Here is a 16,665-nt window from a genome sequence, read left to right on the forward strand (position 1 = left end):
AGAGAGAGAGAGAGAGAGAGAGAGAGAGAGAGAGAGAGAGAGAGAGAGAGAGAGCGTGGGTGAGGGACATAGGAAGAGGGTTGAAAAAGAGAGGACAGGGAGAGAGATACCCGATAAAGGGATTGGGGATGCTGACGGAAAGCGCTGGACCATTGAACACCGACCTCTGGGCTCTGAACTCTCCGCCACTGATGGCTACTGGGCTATGGGACATCATATAGCTATGGGAATAACCTCTTTCTCTGTGTTATACCCTCTCTAACATGGGCACCTACGTACTCCACGTACCTATAGCCGAAACTGAACTAAATGCTGGGGGCGAACTGAGGAGATAACGAGCGAACTCGCGAAACGACCATAGATCAAGCGGCTTAATTATCTCTACGCATCGCTGCCTACACTGCCGTATCTACCTAAGTTGTATATATACATATATGCACTGCCGCATTACGTATTACACCCACGTTTCTACGAAATTCATATCGTATAATGAAAATTAGAAATTTCTCATTCGGTTTAAGATTTTGGATATTTGGGTATATTACTCATTTTTTAAAAGGATTTTTAGATTTTTTTAATTAACAGTAGAAATTTTTCTTTCTCCATGCAGGGATTATCATTTTTATCGGTTTTATATTATGGCTCGTGGATAATGAAATGATTTTAATAATCTTATACGTTATGGTATTCCTCTTTCTGTGCAATACTTGCACGTGTGGATAGTTCTTCATGTGCGAGCATACGTGAATGGACTTTCTAAGCCTTTTATCTGTTCATTTCAGTATGTCAACTGTCTCGGTTCGTTAGATCTCGTTTCTTCGGCCCATTATTGCTTGACTCACCGATCCTCGCATGAATGAACTAATTCTATAATCCTGTAGCACGTAACGAAACGCGATAATATATTCGATGGAATTTAGATCAGATTTTTAATGTGTATACAAACACATAGAAGTACCATTATCGAAGCTGCATTCAGTTTATGCTGTATAGGTGAATTTGAATTTAATAAATTTTGAAAGATTGATACGACGAACATGAAGTCTGAGTTTTAAAGCATAAAATTTCTATGTAGATATACGGAAGTAGAAAGTGAGCGGAGAAAAATAAAAAATAATCAAAAAGAAATGTTCTCCTTTGTTCAAGAAAAAAAAAGAAGAAAATTTTGAAAATCTGTTTCTTGTCATAAGAATGTGGAATTGTCACGATATTCTTGGTTCTAGACTAGATCGTACGATTGTATGTATGCATACGTATGTTCACTTTTTTCACATCATGCAAATTTCTCGATAAGAATCTAACGATAAGCACTTCGAGAAATTTCCGAGTCGACTGTTTTCAAAATGGATATAAAATTCATTGAAACGAAAAGTTTCATGGTACTAACGCTTATTTTTTATATAATTTATTTGACTGCTAAGAAGCATCTGGACGTCTTAAAACAACGAAAAGACTAAATAACTACATATGGTAGATCTACAAAGAAAAGTTTAACCTGGTAATTCGAAACGGATTTCGCAAAGTTCCGACGGCGCGCAAATGCGGCACTAAAAATCCCACAGGAAAAATAACCTGTGAAGTGTGGATATCGTCAAAGTTGAATTGCATTATCTAAATTACTTCCATTCAATTTACAGGATATGGTATAAAAGTTTTTTTTTTCCATTGAAAAAACAGTGTCCCCGATATTCACCTTCTTCGATATTCGTGAAACTTTCGATTGTAGGAACATTTGACTGTTTGAAAAACCAGCAATCTTCCATTTAAAAATTCCTTAAAAGTTGACGTTATCAATGCTACAATTTAAAAAATATAAAAATCAGACAATCAATTTTTTCTAACTTCCATCGTTTTGCAAAACGTTTCTTTATACCTGAAACCAGTAGGTACAGAAGGTTAAAAAAAAATCAATGCCACGAGGGGTTTCTGCAAAATCAGAATGTTCATATGAAAATAGCTATACGCTCTTATTTACAATAACATTAGGTGTCCCGTAAATTTATTCATATTTCAGCTGTATTTTTATTTGCAATAAGATATGTTGATACGACTGCCAGTCCTCTCTTTCCTCCTCATCAAGCTCTCACCCTAACCGGACCCGGCTCAGCACCAACCCTCGTTCCTTTTTATCTCCGCAGAGTTTCCACCCCATCAGACTCACCCCCTTCTGCCGGCTCGACCCACAATCCACCCCTTCACAGCCCCCAGCCGCACGCACCCCGGCAGTCATGGCGGCAGTTACGGAATCAATAAAAGTGGTGCTCATGCGCCTCAACTGCCGTCGCTACTGCCGTCACCCCTCGTAGTTTCCACCCTTCCGTACTTCCATCCTCGTAGACCATCCTCTCTATCCTCTCTGCGACTCCCTCAAATCCACCCCTACTGTCCCGTACACAAGCGCGCGCACGTGTACATACACCATATACGTGGTCTTTTGTACAGGAGTTGGTATACACAGAAATTGCGAGGATCCACGCAACCCTCGACGTCGAATCGCGCTAACTTCCACCGTATCCATCTTCACGGAAACTACCCTCGAAACCGTACAAAAATAATTGACTAGCTGATCTGCAAACAGTCTATTTTGAAAAGATTTACTCGAATAGGTGCTATATCGTAACTGGGTTATTCGCCTATGCTACAGTTAAGAAATATCATTTTTTCACCTGCAAGATGTATGCAAAAATCTCGAAAAATGACGAAAATTATTAGATTCCGGATTATTCGATCATGGGTTTTTCGGAAACTGCGCGCACCTGCCGAAGCAGGTGTTTTCGGGTAATTTCGTAGACACTTATTTTCGTGTTACGTGCACTTTTATGCTTTTACTTTGGTGGCAAGAGCCGCGTAAAGTTATGCTCCAATTACTGGTTGAATTATTTTTAATAAATTCGCAGTTAGTGTTTTTAACGGTTATAACTACAATTAGTATTAAACCGCGCGTGTATTGCACCTACATGGAGAGGCATCTTATAATGATATGATATCAAAATATATTACTGACTCGATATCCGCTTTTCGGTAATTTGTGTCCGATTACAATTTACCGCCATGCTGTACATTCAATTTGGATTATAAAAAAAATTTGGGATTTGCGTAAATTTGAATTTGCGTACGCGCACCAAAATCAACTAATATATTTATATTGCGCCATAAACAATAAGCCTTAAAAAAAAGGACCAAAAAAATCTACGTCTCCTCGAAATAAACATGAAAATTTCTGCCGTCAAAATAATACAATATGTCACCCACGGCGAATAATCTAAAAAAATGTTCGCGATTGCTCTGTCAAATAAATAAAATACTGCAATTCCAGCAAAGTGTCTCTACCGCAAAACAATCCTCCCCTTGCCCGTCACGTATATCACTCCCTAATTTACCGCACGTAACAACCACACTTCCTCGTTCGATCTCAGCGTGCGCTTGATCGAAATGCGTCACTGCTAATTTCACAGATATCTGATTAATTAACCAACCCGACCCACCCCATCAGTCAAGAATAATTAATCGCTGTGCCGTGCGCTGGTAAACAAGCAGTTCGGCAGAGAGCAGGTATAGGTTTTCCAGTTGATGCAAGGGGTGGCAGGTAATGTCGGTATGATGTTGCGCATAAACTGCGGCGAGTCATAGGTACCTAGAGCAACCTCACGTATAGTGCGCATAGTAACATACACCTGCATTAGAACAGAATCATCCCTTGTAACACCAACCCCTAACAGCAACCACACACCATCCATCCGTCTAATAATCCAAAGAGAACCAATCACCCATATTTCAACCCTCTGCATACCCCCCACCCCACCCTCAAACAAATCCTTATTCCTCAAGTACTAAAAGAAATCGCAATAACCAACAGCTATGGTACCAGCATGCTAATCATACCATGACGACTATTCGAAAGACTCGTAAGGGTTCCAACCCTTCCTTCACCTAGAATCTTTGCTTCGTTCAGGACCGACGATATACACAACATGCAGTCAGCCGCCGTCGTGCGCTAAGAGACACGAAAGGACGCTTACACCTCGCTTCACGGTAGGAAGGAACGAACGCCCCCTTTTTCCCAGCGAATGGGCCATACTCTCGAGCGAAATAGGCCATTGCTGCAGCACCCAATGGGCAATGCAGCCCCATAGTACGTTGCTATACGATCTGTACAGCCCAGCGACGTAGCCGTACGTACCAAGCGTACGTTGCGGCAAGCTGTTCTAGTATGTACAACTAGCATACCGCGCCATGCTATATGTATACCGTGTGGCTCCTTACTGGTTCTGCATGGTGTACCATGGCGATGGTGCCGATCTACAATGGTGGTATACCACGGGATAGGGAAACCATCGGGCGCCCTTGGGTTTTGCTACGTTCCTGCACTACCCTAGAAGGGAAGTCTAGAAGTGAGACCAGCCGCGTGCCGCCCGTCGGCAAACCAGCATCTATTTCGTTCTCCTGTTAAACGTGCTTTCGTGTTTGCACAGCTGAAATCTCGGCTCCGCTACTTGGGCTACGTGATTCATAAACAATGCATGCGCCCCTCTCTTTCGCGACTACCGGCGACCCTGGTACTCCATGAAGTGCCAGTGAAGTAGCTGCTACGATGAGAGGAAGGATAGTGGATGTATATACATATGTATTTTTTTACGTTATACGGCAGTGCCATTATTTTACCGTTATTGTTGCTTAGAATCTGCCGAACGGTGTTGCTGCTGTTTATTACTGATTTCTTGAGACCTTTTCTTCTCGGGTGGACCTCCGTGTCCTTCACGCGTGTCCTTTTTATCGTGCCGATGTAATTAGTTGGGCGTCCGGGTCCACTGGATCTTGGTATTTTTCTACTGGGTCGACACTTCTTGGTTAATGGAGCGTGACACGAGCGATTATGTTTTTCTTTTGTGGATTATGGTGCTGCGGGACGCTGGAGTCATTCTGGATTGGATTGCTTTACCTTGAGAGGTTCTTAGTGATAGTTTTCAATAAAGGATTAATGAAAGCTTAACATTATCGTAAACAGTATAGATATCCTTAATTATATTATATATTAAAATATATTAGCATCACCTTAAATTATAGTATTAATACTAACAAGATACGAAAAATTTAATTGATCAGAAATAATTATATCGTGATGATTCTTTTGTTGATAATAAAAATCATCTATTGCAAGTTTTGTGTACACTTAAATGTAATTCTCATGTTTATTTATATTTATGTATCATATTTATATTAATTAATCTTTACTCCAAAAATATTTTATTTTGAATTGACTCCTCTCATGAATTAAAAAAAGAAGCTCCATTGACTTTCCATCCCATTCGCAACATTCTTGGCCGAGCAGATAGAGGCGTATCGGCAATGGCCAGACAGCGACACGATTTACTCGCGAAAAGTTCGCTGGAGATCGTGCTTTACGGAGTGGAACGTAGGTGCGCGAAGGGCGCAAAAGTACGAAGAAGGGAATGGCGGTGCGATAGCTTCTGCCTGGGTTGCTGGCAGCGGGGTTAGTATAAGGGTAGCGAGGATACTAGTAGCAGGAGCGAACCACTGGGGTGTGGAATGGGACACGAGGATATATATACCTATACGGTTTCGCCAGAGGAAGAGGTTGCCGCTAGGGGCGCTAACGTCCCTCGTTACTCACGATTCTCATTTGCAAGATTGCCTATAGATCTCGACCATGGTTCCGCGACCGACCTTCTACATTTATATATACACGTACATATATGCACACAGGAAGATTCAACGAGTATACGTATAAGGGATGTTATATATAAAGTCAAAAAGGAGGACTGTAATCCCATTATTGGACCTTAACGAAGGAAGCCTTTCGATGGAGGATCCATTAAAATTATATTTTGTAAAAGGGTTTTTCTGAGATTTTTCAAAAATATTAATTTTTTTATTATATACTTTTGCACTTGCACGACTTTTCAATATTTTGGAGGTTAGGATCGAATTCTCAGGTTAGATTCTACATTGGGTTTAGTGGAGTGTACAGTTATTTAAGAGTGTAGCTGAGGATTGAGGTTTTGAATAAATAATATAGTGGTGGATCTTTGCAATCCTATTGCTTTTAGATTTGCATGACTGCTTATAGAAAACCGCGATCGACCGGTTGACATGACGTGTTTAATGGACTGAAAAGAAACGATGAAGTAATGGAGATAGTTAATACGGAGAGGAAGTACAAAATTGCTTAGTGCTTAAATAAATTATTCGGCTGAAACGGCATTTGGTAAGGGTTAAATGACGAATAATTATTTTGGGGTTAACAAACTTTTAGTATATTTAGTTATTATACTTCATACTGGTTCCTCGTATACCTAGAAAGGGTGAAATGCAGCTTCAAGGGAAATTTGAGAAAATTTAAATTTATAGGGGAGTAAATTCAATAAGATGAGGATTTTTCAATTACGTTGCCGATGACGTCTCTCCAGAGACTTTTTCTATCAGGAACCTCAAAGTGATATCGTCAAACTTTTGGTATGTGTACATACAAGCGTAACGATATATACTGTCCCGCGAAAAGTTAAATTTCAATAGGATTTTTTTGTAAGTGCAATGGAAAAAAATGGAATTTATTTCCGTCAATTCATTTCACTGGATGGCAATGAATATACAAAGTCCAAAGGAAATGCGAACGATGAAACGAAATGAGCAGTGGCATTTTTATTGGAGGCCTGTAGGTAGGTATCCGTCTCGTTTACCTGGTGCAAGTGACTCGGCAAGTACCGATCACTGGGTCCCGGACTATCCTGACCTTGTGCAACGGGGTTTTTGTGTTTTTTACGGGTTTAGAACCGTCGTAAAAGGGTCATCGTAAAAGTCAACAGCACCCGTTCGAATTGCCGTAAAAAAGTCCCCCAACGAATTTTTCCATTTGGCCCGTAAAAATCGTAGACAACACAATGCAGTGAGGAAGTACCGTTACGCCGACAAGAGCAGCCCTTTTGTCGAGTTCTTTAACCTCGAATCTTCGGACAATACTGACCCTTTTCCATGTCAACTCGGTATACCGATCTACCACCGTCTTTCCTTTTTACCCCATGTCCTTGCAAGGATAACCAGACTCACTTTAACATTGATTTACGACATTCCCGCAAAACGTTCACGTTCATCTACAATAATTTTTTACTTAACCACCCTAAATTTTATCAAAACAGTCACCAGAAAATTCTGAAAAATCAAATACTAACGTATAAAACAGCGTTACCATCTTACACCACAATAAACCGATACCATTAAATACCATTTTACCCTATAAAAATATTCCACGTACACTTTTCACTAGAAAAAACTCAGCACCCACGATCTCTGAATAAATGTCATCAAAAACCCTATATATATTCCCAATAGCAAGTTTCGACCTTAATCCACAGTTCCACCATGCAGTCAGCAAAATAATGTTATATCTTCCAAGTATAAATCGGCTCTTGGCAAGCTATTCATTTTCCACGTGGTAAAATCCCGCGAACCGAACCGAACGTATGCGTAGTGATATTCAGTCAGCTACCTACGGGAATCGAGCATAATGCGACAAGACACTTCCCAATTACTTTGTCCATGTTACAATAAGCAATAACAGCGCGTCGCGAAATGTCCGTCCTATATCAAAGGTAACAAGACCTGATGTGAATGGAGGAGTGGGTAATGGCGAGTGAGCTTATAATATAAGGTACTTGCAGGTACGTAGGTACATAGTTAGCTATAGGTATAAGATACACAGTATACCTACGTAAGTACCTTGGTACCAAGAGAGAGAGAGAGAGAGAGAGAGAAAGACAGTAGGGGTTAGTGTATCGCAGACAGGGCTGGCTGGGCCAGTTCACTTGCCTCTAGTCCCTCGCTAACGAATAATTACAGCCTCAGAAATTATACCTAACTTTGAACGTAGAAACGCGCGGACTCTCGTTTACGTATACGTGGATTACACGAACCTGTGAGAAACTCTCTACGTGGATGATAATGCTGCGAATGGAAAAGCAAGGGACACTGTAATGCACGAACAGTGTTTGGCAGAGTGCTTCGAGGGCAAAGGACGCGGACACGCTGCTGCTCTCTGCTTCGTTAAAACGGAATATTTCGATGCGCTGTCAGTTATTACAGGTTATGTCATTGGCAATAGGATTCAATACAGCGATGGCTGTTTATACGATGATATTTTTATTTGAAAATAATTTATTGATATATTTGAAAAATTAGTTTTACCGTACGAGCTTGTGATATATACGTATAGTTGATTATGATTTTCGTTAATAATTTATCAGTGTCACAGATATGTCTTGTATTATGCTGAAGATGGTATACGAGTTGGTTGATGCGTTGTTAAGACATAATCGTGATATTAAAGCTCGTAATGCTACCGTGGTGCGCAATTAATTCATAATTGGCTCATTTTGCAAGCGCTGTGCAATCTTAATTTAATCTATCGCCATTTGTGGCGCCTCGTTATAATCCCCAGCCTTTAAAAGTCTTTCGCGGCGGCTCGCTGGATACGTTCGCCATCTTGATAAATTTGAATCATCGTTTTTTTTCTTCTTCTTTTCATTATGAAAATACACCTCGTAAATATACGGCTAATAAGTTACGTGACGAGAATCGAAAAGGGGTGGTCTCACGCTAATTGGGCTGCTCGAGAATTCGCAAATTGGGAATCCAGGATATCCAGCTCGTGCGAATTGGGGAAAAGTGTCGTTTCGACACACCTTAAGGGAGGTAATATTAGACCTTTCGGTAAAAAGAGAGGAAAATTGTATGTACGTGCCCAAAATACCGGGCAGAACAAAATTCTTTTAGAGCATTAACCACACAGTACAGAATTTTGCTTACTAGTTTACCTGGAAATGTCAAAAATGGTTTAAAAGGTACAAAATACAGGAAATTACGGTTAAAGCAGCTAAGATAGATAAGATTTGTTAAATTATTAAATAAAGCAAAAAAATGTTATTACACATATACGAAGGTATAGATTACAAAAGAAAATTCTAATCAATGAAATATTATATGGGCGATATGGCAAAAAAAATCTTAATATTTTATGCAGATTGTATCGTGATACTGTGACTGTTGAAATTTATTTTAACAAATATCTAAAAGCTTTTCATTATCAGATAAACGTGAAGAATCGTACTATTGGTTCAGAGTTAAGGAGAATGCCGCCAGATGTCGGCACAGTTATCGGCGGTGTAAAGGGTCTAGAGGAATCAAGGTCTCTGCCGAGATATTTGAAGGTATGCCAATTAGGAAACCATAGACCGGTATAAAATTGAACTACACATCCATAAAGACTATACAGATTAACACTGACAACTGCAAAGTACCTTAATTCCCCAAGGACTCGCAACAAAATATCAAACAGTAACTCACAGTCTACTCTGCATAATTTCAACCATATGCATTTAACCCTTTTGAGATTTTTAATGAACTACAGTTAATATCAACGATAACTAAGTGCAATCAACTGTTTAATTTCATAATGATAACATCGCGTAAATAATCTTCCGAACTAAAAATTGTTACAAAAATTAGTCACCCTTCGTTAATAACACCACGTGTTCCTAATGACAGTGCAGAGGTAGGAAAAATAATAATGATATTGCAGGGCAAACACACACAAAAAAGAAATCTTCAGCAGTGACCAAAAAGATTAAACCAAGAATAACAAATATTTCAGCTCATTACTCGCACTCGATTAGAAACAGAAGGCTGTCAGTGTCAGGACCATAAGAGTTCGCAGGGTTCCCATGACGCACCACCATGATCCCACGTACAGTACGCAGAAAGTTGGCAATATTTGGACTCAGTGGAAAAGAGAGATTGTCTTTAGCCGCGTTCCCCTCGCAGACCTTCGTACAAGCTCCAGCCTAAGGTATTCTAGTCCGCTTCCTCCTTTGTTCCGTCGATCGTGAAGAAAGAAGCAAAGCAAGGAAGCAAAAGGCAGGCAGCCCCGGTAAAGAGGTGGTTCTCCCATAGCTGCTTTGGGTTCTGGTTTGGGTTCCGTAGTCGGAGGCGCCCATTGCCCGTCACTATCCCCGGTTTCCGAGCCATTTCTCCGTAACGCGCACCATTTCCTCCCTTTTGAGCCCCTACCACTGTATACCCTGGCTGTTTGTTCTCTATTTGGGTCGTTTGGCCCGCGCAAATACCGCCCCCCGGTTTCCTACTCTCGGAAAAGCCGCGCGACTCCACCTCTGTCGAAGATTCACAAAATTTGCGATCGTTTCCCGTTCGCCAGGAACCTAACCTAACCGACGTTACTTTCCGCACGAGCAACCTGTATACCTTTTTTCAGATATACGGTATCCGTGCACCTACATCAAAGAGACAAGAGCCGGATTAGATATGTCTCTTCCCTTTTTAGATTTCAGAATGAGTCTATACGGCTGAATCTCTAACTTTCCTATCCAACTTCTACAGAATTTCGCTGGGACATGAAAACACGCAATGGTCCCTCCTAATGCTCCTTCTGTCTCTGTCTTGCTTAATCAAGGAACTCCTTACGTTAACTCCATGCTGGCAATCTAGTCGGACATTTGGCTACGTTCCAGTTATCCTCGTCCTAGGATATTCCATAATATATTGCGACACCGTTGACAAGGGCGGGCATTGGGTATAAATATCGGCCGAGGTCCGCCTGCTAGCCGAAAAAGCACGGAAGGGTGGATGGTTCGCTGACGTGGCACGTCGTCGCTCGACGATCAAACGGAGTCCTGGGGGCTTCCGGTTTCCGGTAGACGAGACTTTTCTCTCCTTTTCTTGTTTTTTCCTCCTTTATTTCCCCTTTGCTTTTTCCTTCTCCTGTAAAAAAAAACTACGAGTCTCTTTCATGATTTTTCTTCTACCCTACGTGGCTGCCAGGGTGCGGTTGGATTATTAGGACCTACCGGAAACAGGAAGGAAGTCGCTTCTCCGTGGGGGATCGACTCGATCCTATCTTCTCGGCCTACGGAATGATATTTCCTTTTCTGGTGATTCTAGATATGTAACTACTAATATACGTTCGACTCGGATATTTTGATTCTAGTGACTTTCCCGTTTTTTTAAATTGATTTTCCTTTCCAGAAAACATCGAAATTCTTAGTCACCTATTTTATTTATATTACACAAGAATTACTTCGAGTATCTATAATATTCAATATTAATATAAACTCTGTCTTTCAATGTAATTCGGAATAGCATTATGAATAGTAAGTACGGTAAATGGTATATTGCTTACATTATATGTAATCCAAATAACGTATTCTCTCGTACAAACAGCAGAATTCACTCCACGTATTATACCCTTTATACATATACGTATATCCCAGACACGATTCTGTAGAAAATAGTAAAGCTAGAAGAAATCGCTGAGAGAAAATAGCAAAAACGACCGAGAGCTTCGGTCAATCCGTCGGGAATTGGCTTCGAACGGAAACAATACAATTCTCCTCCCTGATACATATCCTCCTCACAGTTTACTGCTTTGGCCTTTCTTGATTTTTCTTATCCACCCCTAACCCTTGCGAGGGAACGAGAAATACGAATGTCAGGCTCCAGCTCCCGATAACTCAGAGAAAGAAAGTAACTGAAAACAGCACTCGGACCTCTCGAGGAAGGTCTTTTACTGCTAAAGAATGTCAAGTCACAGTTAACTCTCTGTAGGATAATCGTATCAACCGGGCCCACTTACGTTTACCGAGAATTCGAAATGACTGAAAAAGAAGATATGATAATCATTCGATGAGCGTGAGTCGAGGATTTACAAGATATGCTTTTAATACTCTAACAGCCTTTAGCCTGTCCGTTTATCGGCGCGTATATGGCCGCCATGACACTATAGATATATATATGACTAAATACTAATACACCTAAGAAGCCACGTTCTCGTGGGAGCCACGCGGATAACCAGTTCTCCTTTCTTCTGCATCATTCGCGCCCTGAGATTTCCTCGTATAGGTGCCCCACTCCGAACGGGTACCCCTCTTAGAGCCAGCTAACAAGCCGACCTTGAGCACCGGTCCCCTTGGACGGACTCCCATTGTACAGCCGTGGAATCATGGCTGATGTTAAGTCCCCTTTAGCGCGTTAACTTTTTATTAGCAATTAGTCGAAGCCTTACGTAACTATGTCGCACGTTCATTCGAGTTTCTTTGGCCGTATGGAATTTCTATTCGAGAATTAAGATTATTCTTAGTGCTCGATACGTGATATGGTTAATAGAGCTTGATTACAAAAATTCAATCCACCTACTAATCTCCTCGTTATAGAAAAATATATACTTCGTTTTTCCTTTTTCTTTTTTTTTTTTTTTTTTAATTACAATTAATGAGATCATACCTGTCTAGTTCACGCGTCTGTATCACACAATTCACTTGTATCTTTCCAGCAATCAAAACACGTGAATCATACGGGTACAGTTAGGTTATGCTTCGACACTTCGGTAAGCGAGATACCTTGTAATTGGTCGCGCTTCTGGAAACCCCGTAACCCATGTAACTATGACTGGTACAGCAATCATCTATATTTATTTAGTATCTAGGCGAATAATATTCAAGTATAATTTATTCTTAACGCTCGAGAATTTTCTTGTGAGAAAAATTGAATTTGCATATCTAGGAACATTCTGAATGTCATTGACACTCGGAGACCGAAAATTATAGTGATATCTATTATTCCGGTACACGTCGTAAGTGATCGGCAATATACTCGTCGATCTATTCTATAACTCACGGTTTTCAGTAATCGATTGCATGGGATGCACGATTTGCGAATTTTACGATCGATGGATATCAGCAATAAAGATTGTATCGAGTGGCTCGTGAGATAATGAAGGGGTATCTGTTGCCCGTACAACCATCTAGTAATGAATAGGTGCTCGCTATCTTTATGTCATCGAAGTGAGAAGGCAGTAACGGAGGCTGCTTCCAGTAGCTAAATCATCGACAATCAAGAAATTACGATGTTTACGCCGTTAAAACTTTCCCAAATACACGTTCCGCGCGGTTCACATGGTTTTGACTGGTTTTCAAGACTGCAGGGAATGTCACTCTTATCTACAATTGCAAAGTGGTCAGTATAAACTGGTTCCAGCTGATACTATAATTTTTCATAATTCTTCAGAGTCGGAATCTTCAATTGAAATATAACCCGCGATCGAATGGTCCCGTCGGACAGCTCTTTTAATTTATGGTGTTATTATACGGGAGACTAGAATTTAATGTTGTCAAGGACATGTTTATACCACCGACGACGTATGGTTATTGCTTTTTTCCATGTTGTGTAAGTACGTAGAAAACATGTAGGAAACATGGAGAAAGTGTAAAGATTTTATTTATTCCATTTGTTTTAAGAATTTGAATTATCGACACTGAAGGGAATACATACTTCGTGCCGTACTGTAAGTCAATGTTTTCATGGTATTTAAAAATTGATGAGAGTCAGTTCAAACTGATACACCCGGTAGAGACGTAGGACGTAGACCAGACATGTATATAGGTATGTGCGGTATCTCCACTGCACGGCCAATGGGGTTTGAATGGCCGTGATAAAATGATATGGCTTCCGAATGTTGACTAAACTGCAACCATTGCAGGTGGAGAACCAACTGGAAATAACACTCAGCGAGCGATACCAATCAATATAATATCTCATTGTAAAATTATTACCAAAAATATTTAAACGAAGAATGAGAAATGGCTTTAAAATTTTTTTTCTCACTTCATAAAATAGATATAAAAATTTCTAAAAATTTTTTCCATGGCTTCGTTCATCTTAGTCCATGTTCAAAAATCAAATCCAGCATCGCTACAAGGATCCAAATAAATTCATCATAAAGGCCTCGGTAAGTCGGACCATGCATAATCGTGCTATCCGTAAACCGATCTGCATTTCGTAGGGATATCCGGTGCCTTTACGCAGCCCCGATAAATTGACTGCTTTTAAAGTGCATTATCGGGGTAATAAAACGCCCTGGGCTATCCCCCGAGGCAAAGAGAGAAGAGAGTACCAGATAGACGAGAAGGTACGAGAGAGATAAAAGAGCGCTACGGGGATCGTCGATTAAAAATCGGACCGTTTTCCGCCGGCTATACTGGTCTGGCTCTCCGTAGCGTTTCGATGGGCCACACCGCGGCACGTCGCCGCTATTACGCGATGAGTAGGCAATTTGCGGATCGCCAATCGGCGCATAACTCGCCACAGCCGATCAGGAATTAATCAGCGATCATCATCGCAGCAGGTGAGGGCCTTTGAGGGATTTCATATACTCCGTATGTATAGCGCGAGGCGGAACGATTGAAGAAGCGTTTTTCGCAGAACTAATGTATCTCCGATGTATTCCCTTTAGCACTGTGCAAGGTGCCTATTCGGGTACAGTATATCTATATAGGCACCAGAAGACCATAGGCAAGACGTCACAGAGAACGGAAACTATATAGTATAACAAGTACAGTACTTACGAAGAGACTTAACCGTGAATAATGAAAATGAGTAAAAATCCAATACTTCGAGCAACGCAAAAACCACGGTATCCACAATGGAACGAATGGCTGATTCCAATTTGGTCGAAGGTACGCGGGTTGGTTTTGAATGTTGCTCATCCTTCGCGTGATTGGGTTCTGCGTGGGCGTACTTCGTGAAAGCTAGTACTCTTCGACATATGTGAGAAAACGTTCGTGCAAGGAGTAACCCATAGGTATAGGTATACCACTCTAATTAAATGGAAAAGCCGAGTAGATCAGGAGGCAAAAGATTATAGTTTATTGGAAACGGTTAACTGTATTTTTCTCCTTGCACTGTCGTGGTACTTTTTGAAGGAAAAGAAATCGCACTGGATTATTATCTATATCCTACGGTTTCTTCTCGTTGAAATCAGAAAACGTGTACTTACGTATACATACCTATCCCATCCCTCGTTACGCATTACAACCTACACGATGCGGTGGGCACAATCAGGGCAAGGCAGCTACTCGTAAATATGCAGATGACGGCAGATAATCCAGATCTACAACTCTGGGATGAATCACGCGTAGGATTAAGTTTGTGTTTCGGTTCTGGTCCCTGCAGTAGGTACACGATGCCCCCGGTGCAGGGCCGGACCCTCGTGCTCGGTCCGCCTTTCGAGAGTGTAAAGTTAACTTAAGCGAGGGCCAAGAAGAAGGGCTTTACCCTCGAGCAGAAGATGTATGTTGCCACGTAGAACCCTGCGGGATGCAGTGGGAGAGGGATGCCAGGAATAAGGGAGGAATGGCCCTAGAGGGTATGTGGTAGGGGAAGATGGATATCCTCGGCCTCATCCTTCCTTACGGGCCTCTCCCTTTTCCACCATAGGGACTGGAGAAGCGGCGGCCATAATGCCTCGATGTGCCACCATCTATAGTGCATATACTGTATATATGTATATATTAATTCCGACATCCTTCTTTTCCTCGGCCAATTTAGGTCTTAATAATACTCGACTGTGGCTCTATTATAATTCCTGCATTTTTTATTATATATGCACTTGTGATCGTTCAACCACCACCATCCGCGAGATAAAGAATTCATTTGAACTTCTATACAGACCTGGGTGATATAGCTTATATAATTTTTAAGGATCTTTCTTTCTAAAATTATATCGCTTGGTAAATTTTATAATGGCAAATATTTCATTTGTCCTTGATATTAGTCACGGGGAAAATATAATAGTACCTGGCATCAGATATGGTACACGGTGAGAGACCTCAGAATTCCAAGCCAGATAAGTCATCGCTCTGGTGTTGCTTCTGATTATCTTTTAACCTAACTTTTCTACCGGTTCACTATGGGCAGTGCGACATTCTTGAAAACCCGTTGCGGTAAAATAAAGGACAGCAAACTCAAAACTACAACAATATACGCTCGAAGGATCCAACGCTATTGAAACATAAACATAATTTCATTAGCAATCATCGATTTTATCACCGTATCAATTAATTATCCGAAATGGATACGTTTGCACTAGCAAAGCAAAGCCGCCTCACCATATCCTAACGTAAGACCGCAGCATTCCTCGTGACGTCACTTTATAGCCTCGTAAAACAGACAAGAGCCCCATCATTAGAAAATACCATAACCCATAAATTCATTTTCCGCCCATGCAGGAGTCATTTTACGAAAATCCAGGAGCGTCCCTTAAGAAAGATCAGCGTCTTCCTGCCACCTCAGTTCCGCTCCCTTCCCAAGGTAAAAAAAATCCAAACACAAGGAAGCAAAGCAGTACTGGAATCTCGCCGAAGGATTTACAATATCCTTACGTGCCTTGACACCAGGCCTATCGCCATCCTGGCAGAAATCGTCGTTGCTTTGAAAACTACTCTCTGCCATCTTATGCACCCCGACATTGTCTCGCCATTATCGAGCTCACAGTTCTCCGGTTACGGCGACGTACGAGAGCGTCGGGTGGGAGTATGTAGAGGGAAGATGGTGTACATGAAGCCATGAAGGATAAATGGAGAGTGGATAACGAAGGTACAAGGGACTAGGTACGAGAACCAATCGAGTGCCTTCTCTTTCGTCCTGCTGGACTTGGTTTACTCGCGTGTTCGAGACGTAGGGAGCGGCGTGAGCGATGTCCTGTTGGTCGACCGCTCGCACGTAGGCCGCTGGCTCGAGTAGGTATATAGCGATAGGTTCTTCTTAGGTTATGGAGATTAGGCTATGTAGCTATACTATATTCAT

The 16,665-nt window shown here is 41.2% G+C and overlaps 1 long non-coding RNA gene across 1 annotated transcript in view; it reads right to left on the bottom strand.

Moving 5' to 3' along the window:
• The window catches only part of LOC112494719, a 43,349-nt gene that overhangs the window by 14,268 nt on the left and 12,416 nt on the right, over positions 1-16,665 (bottom strand). The window lies entirely within an intron of this gene.

The sequence above is a fragment of the Cephus cinctus genome, unplaced genomic scaffold, assembly GCF_000341935.2.
Source record: "Cephus cinctus unplaced genomic scaffold, Ccin1 Ccin1_scaffold0709, whole genome shotgun sequence".
In the NCBI taxonomy this organism is placed as follows: Eukaryota; Metazoa; Arthropoda; class Insecta; order Hymenoptera; family Cephidae; genus Cephus; species Cephus cinctus.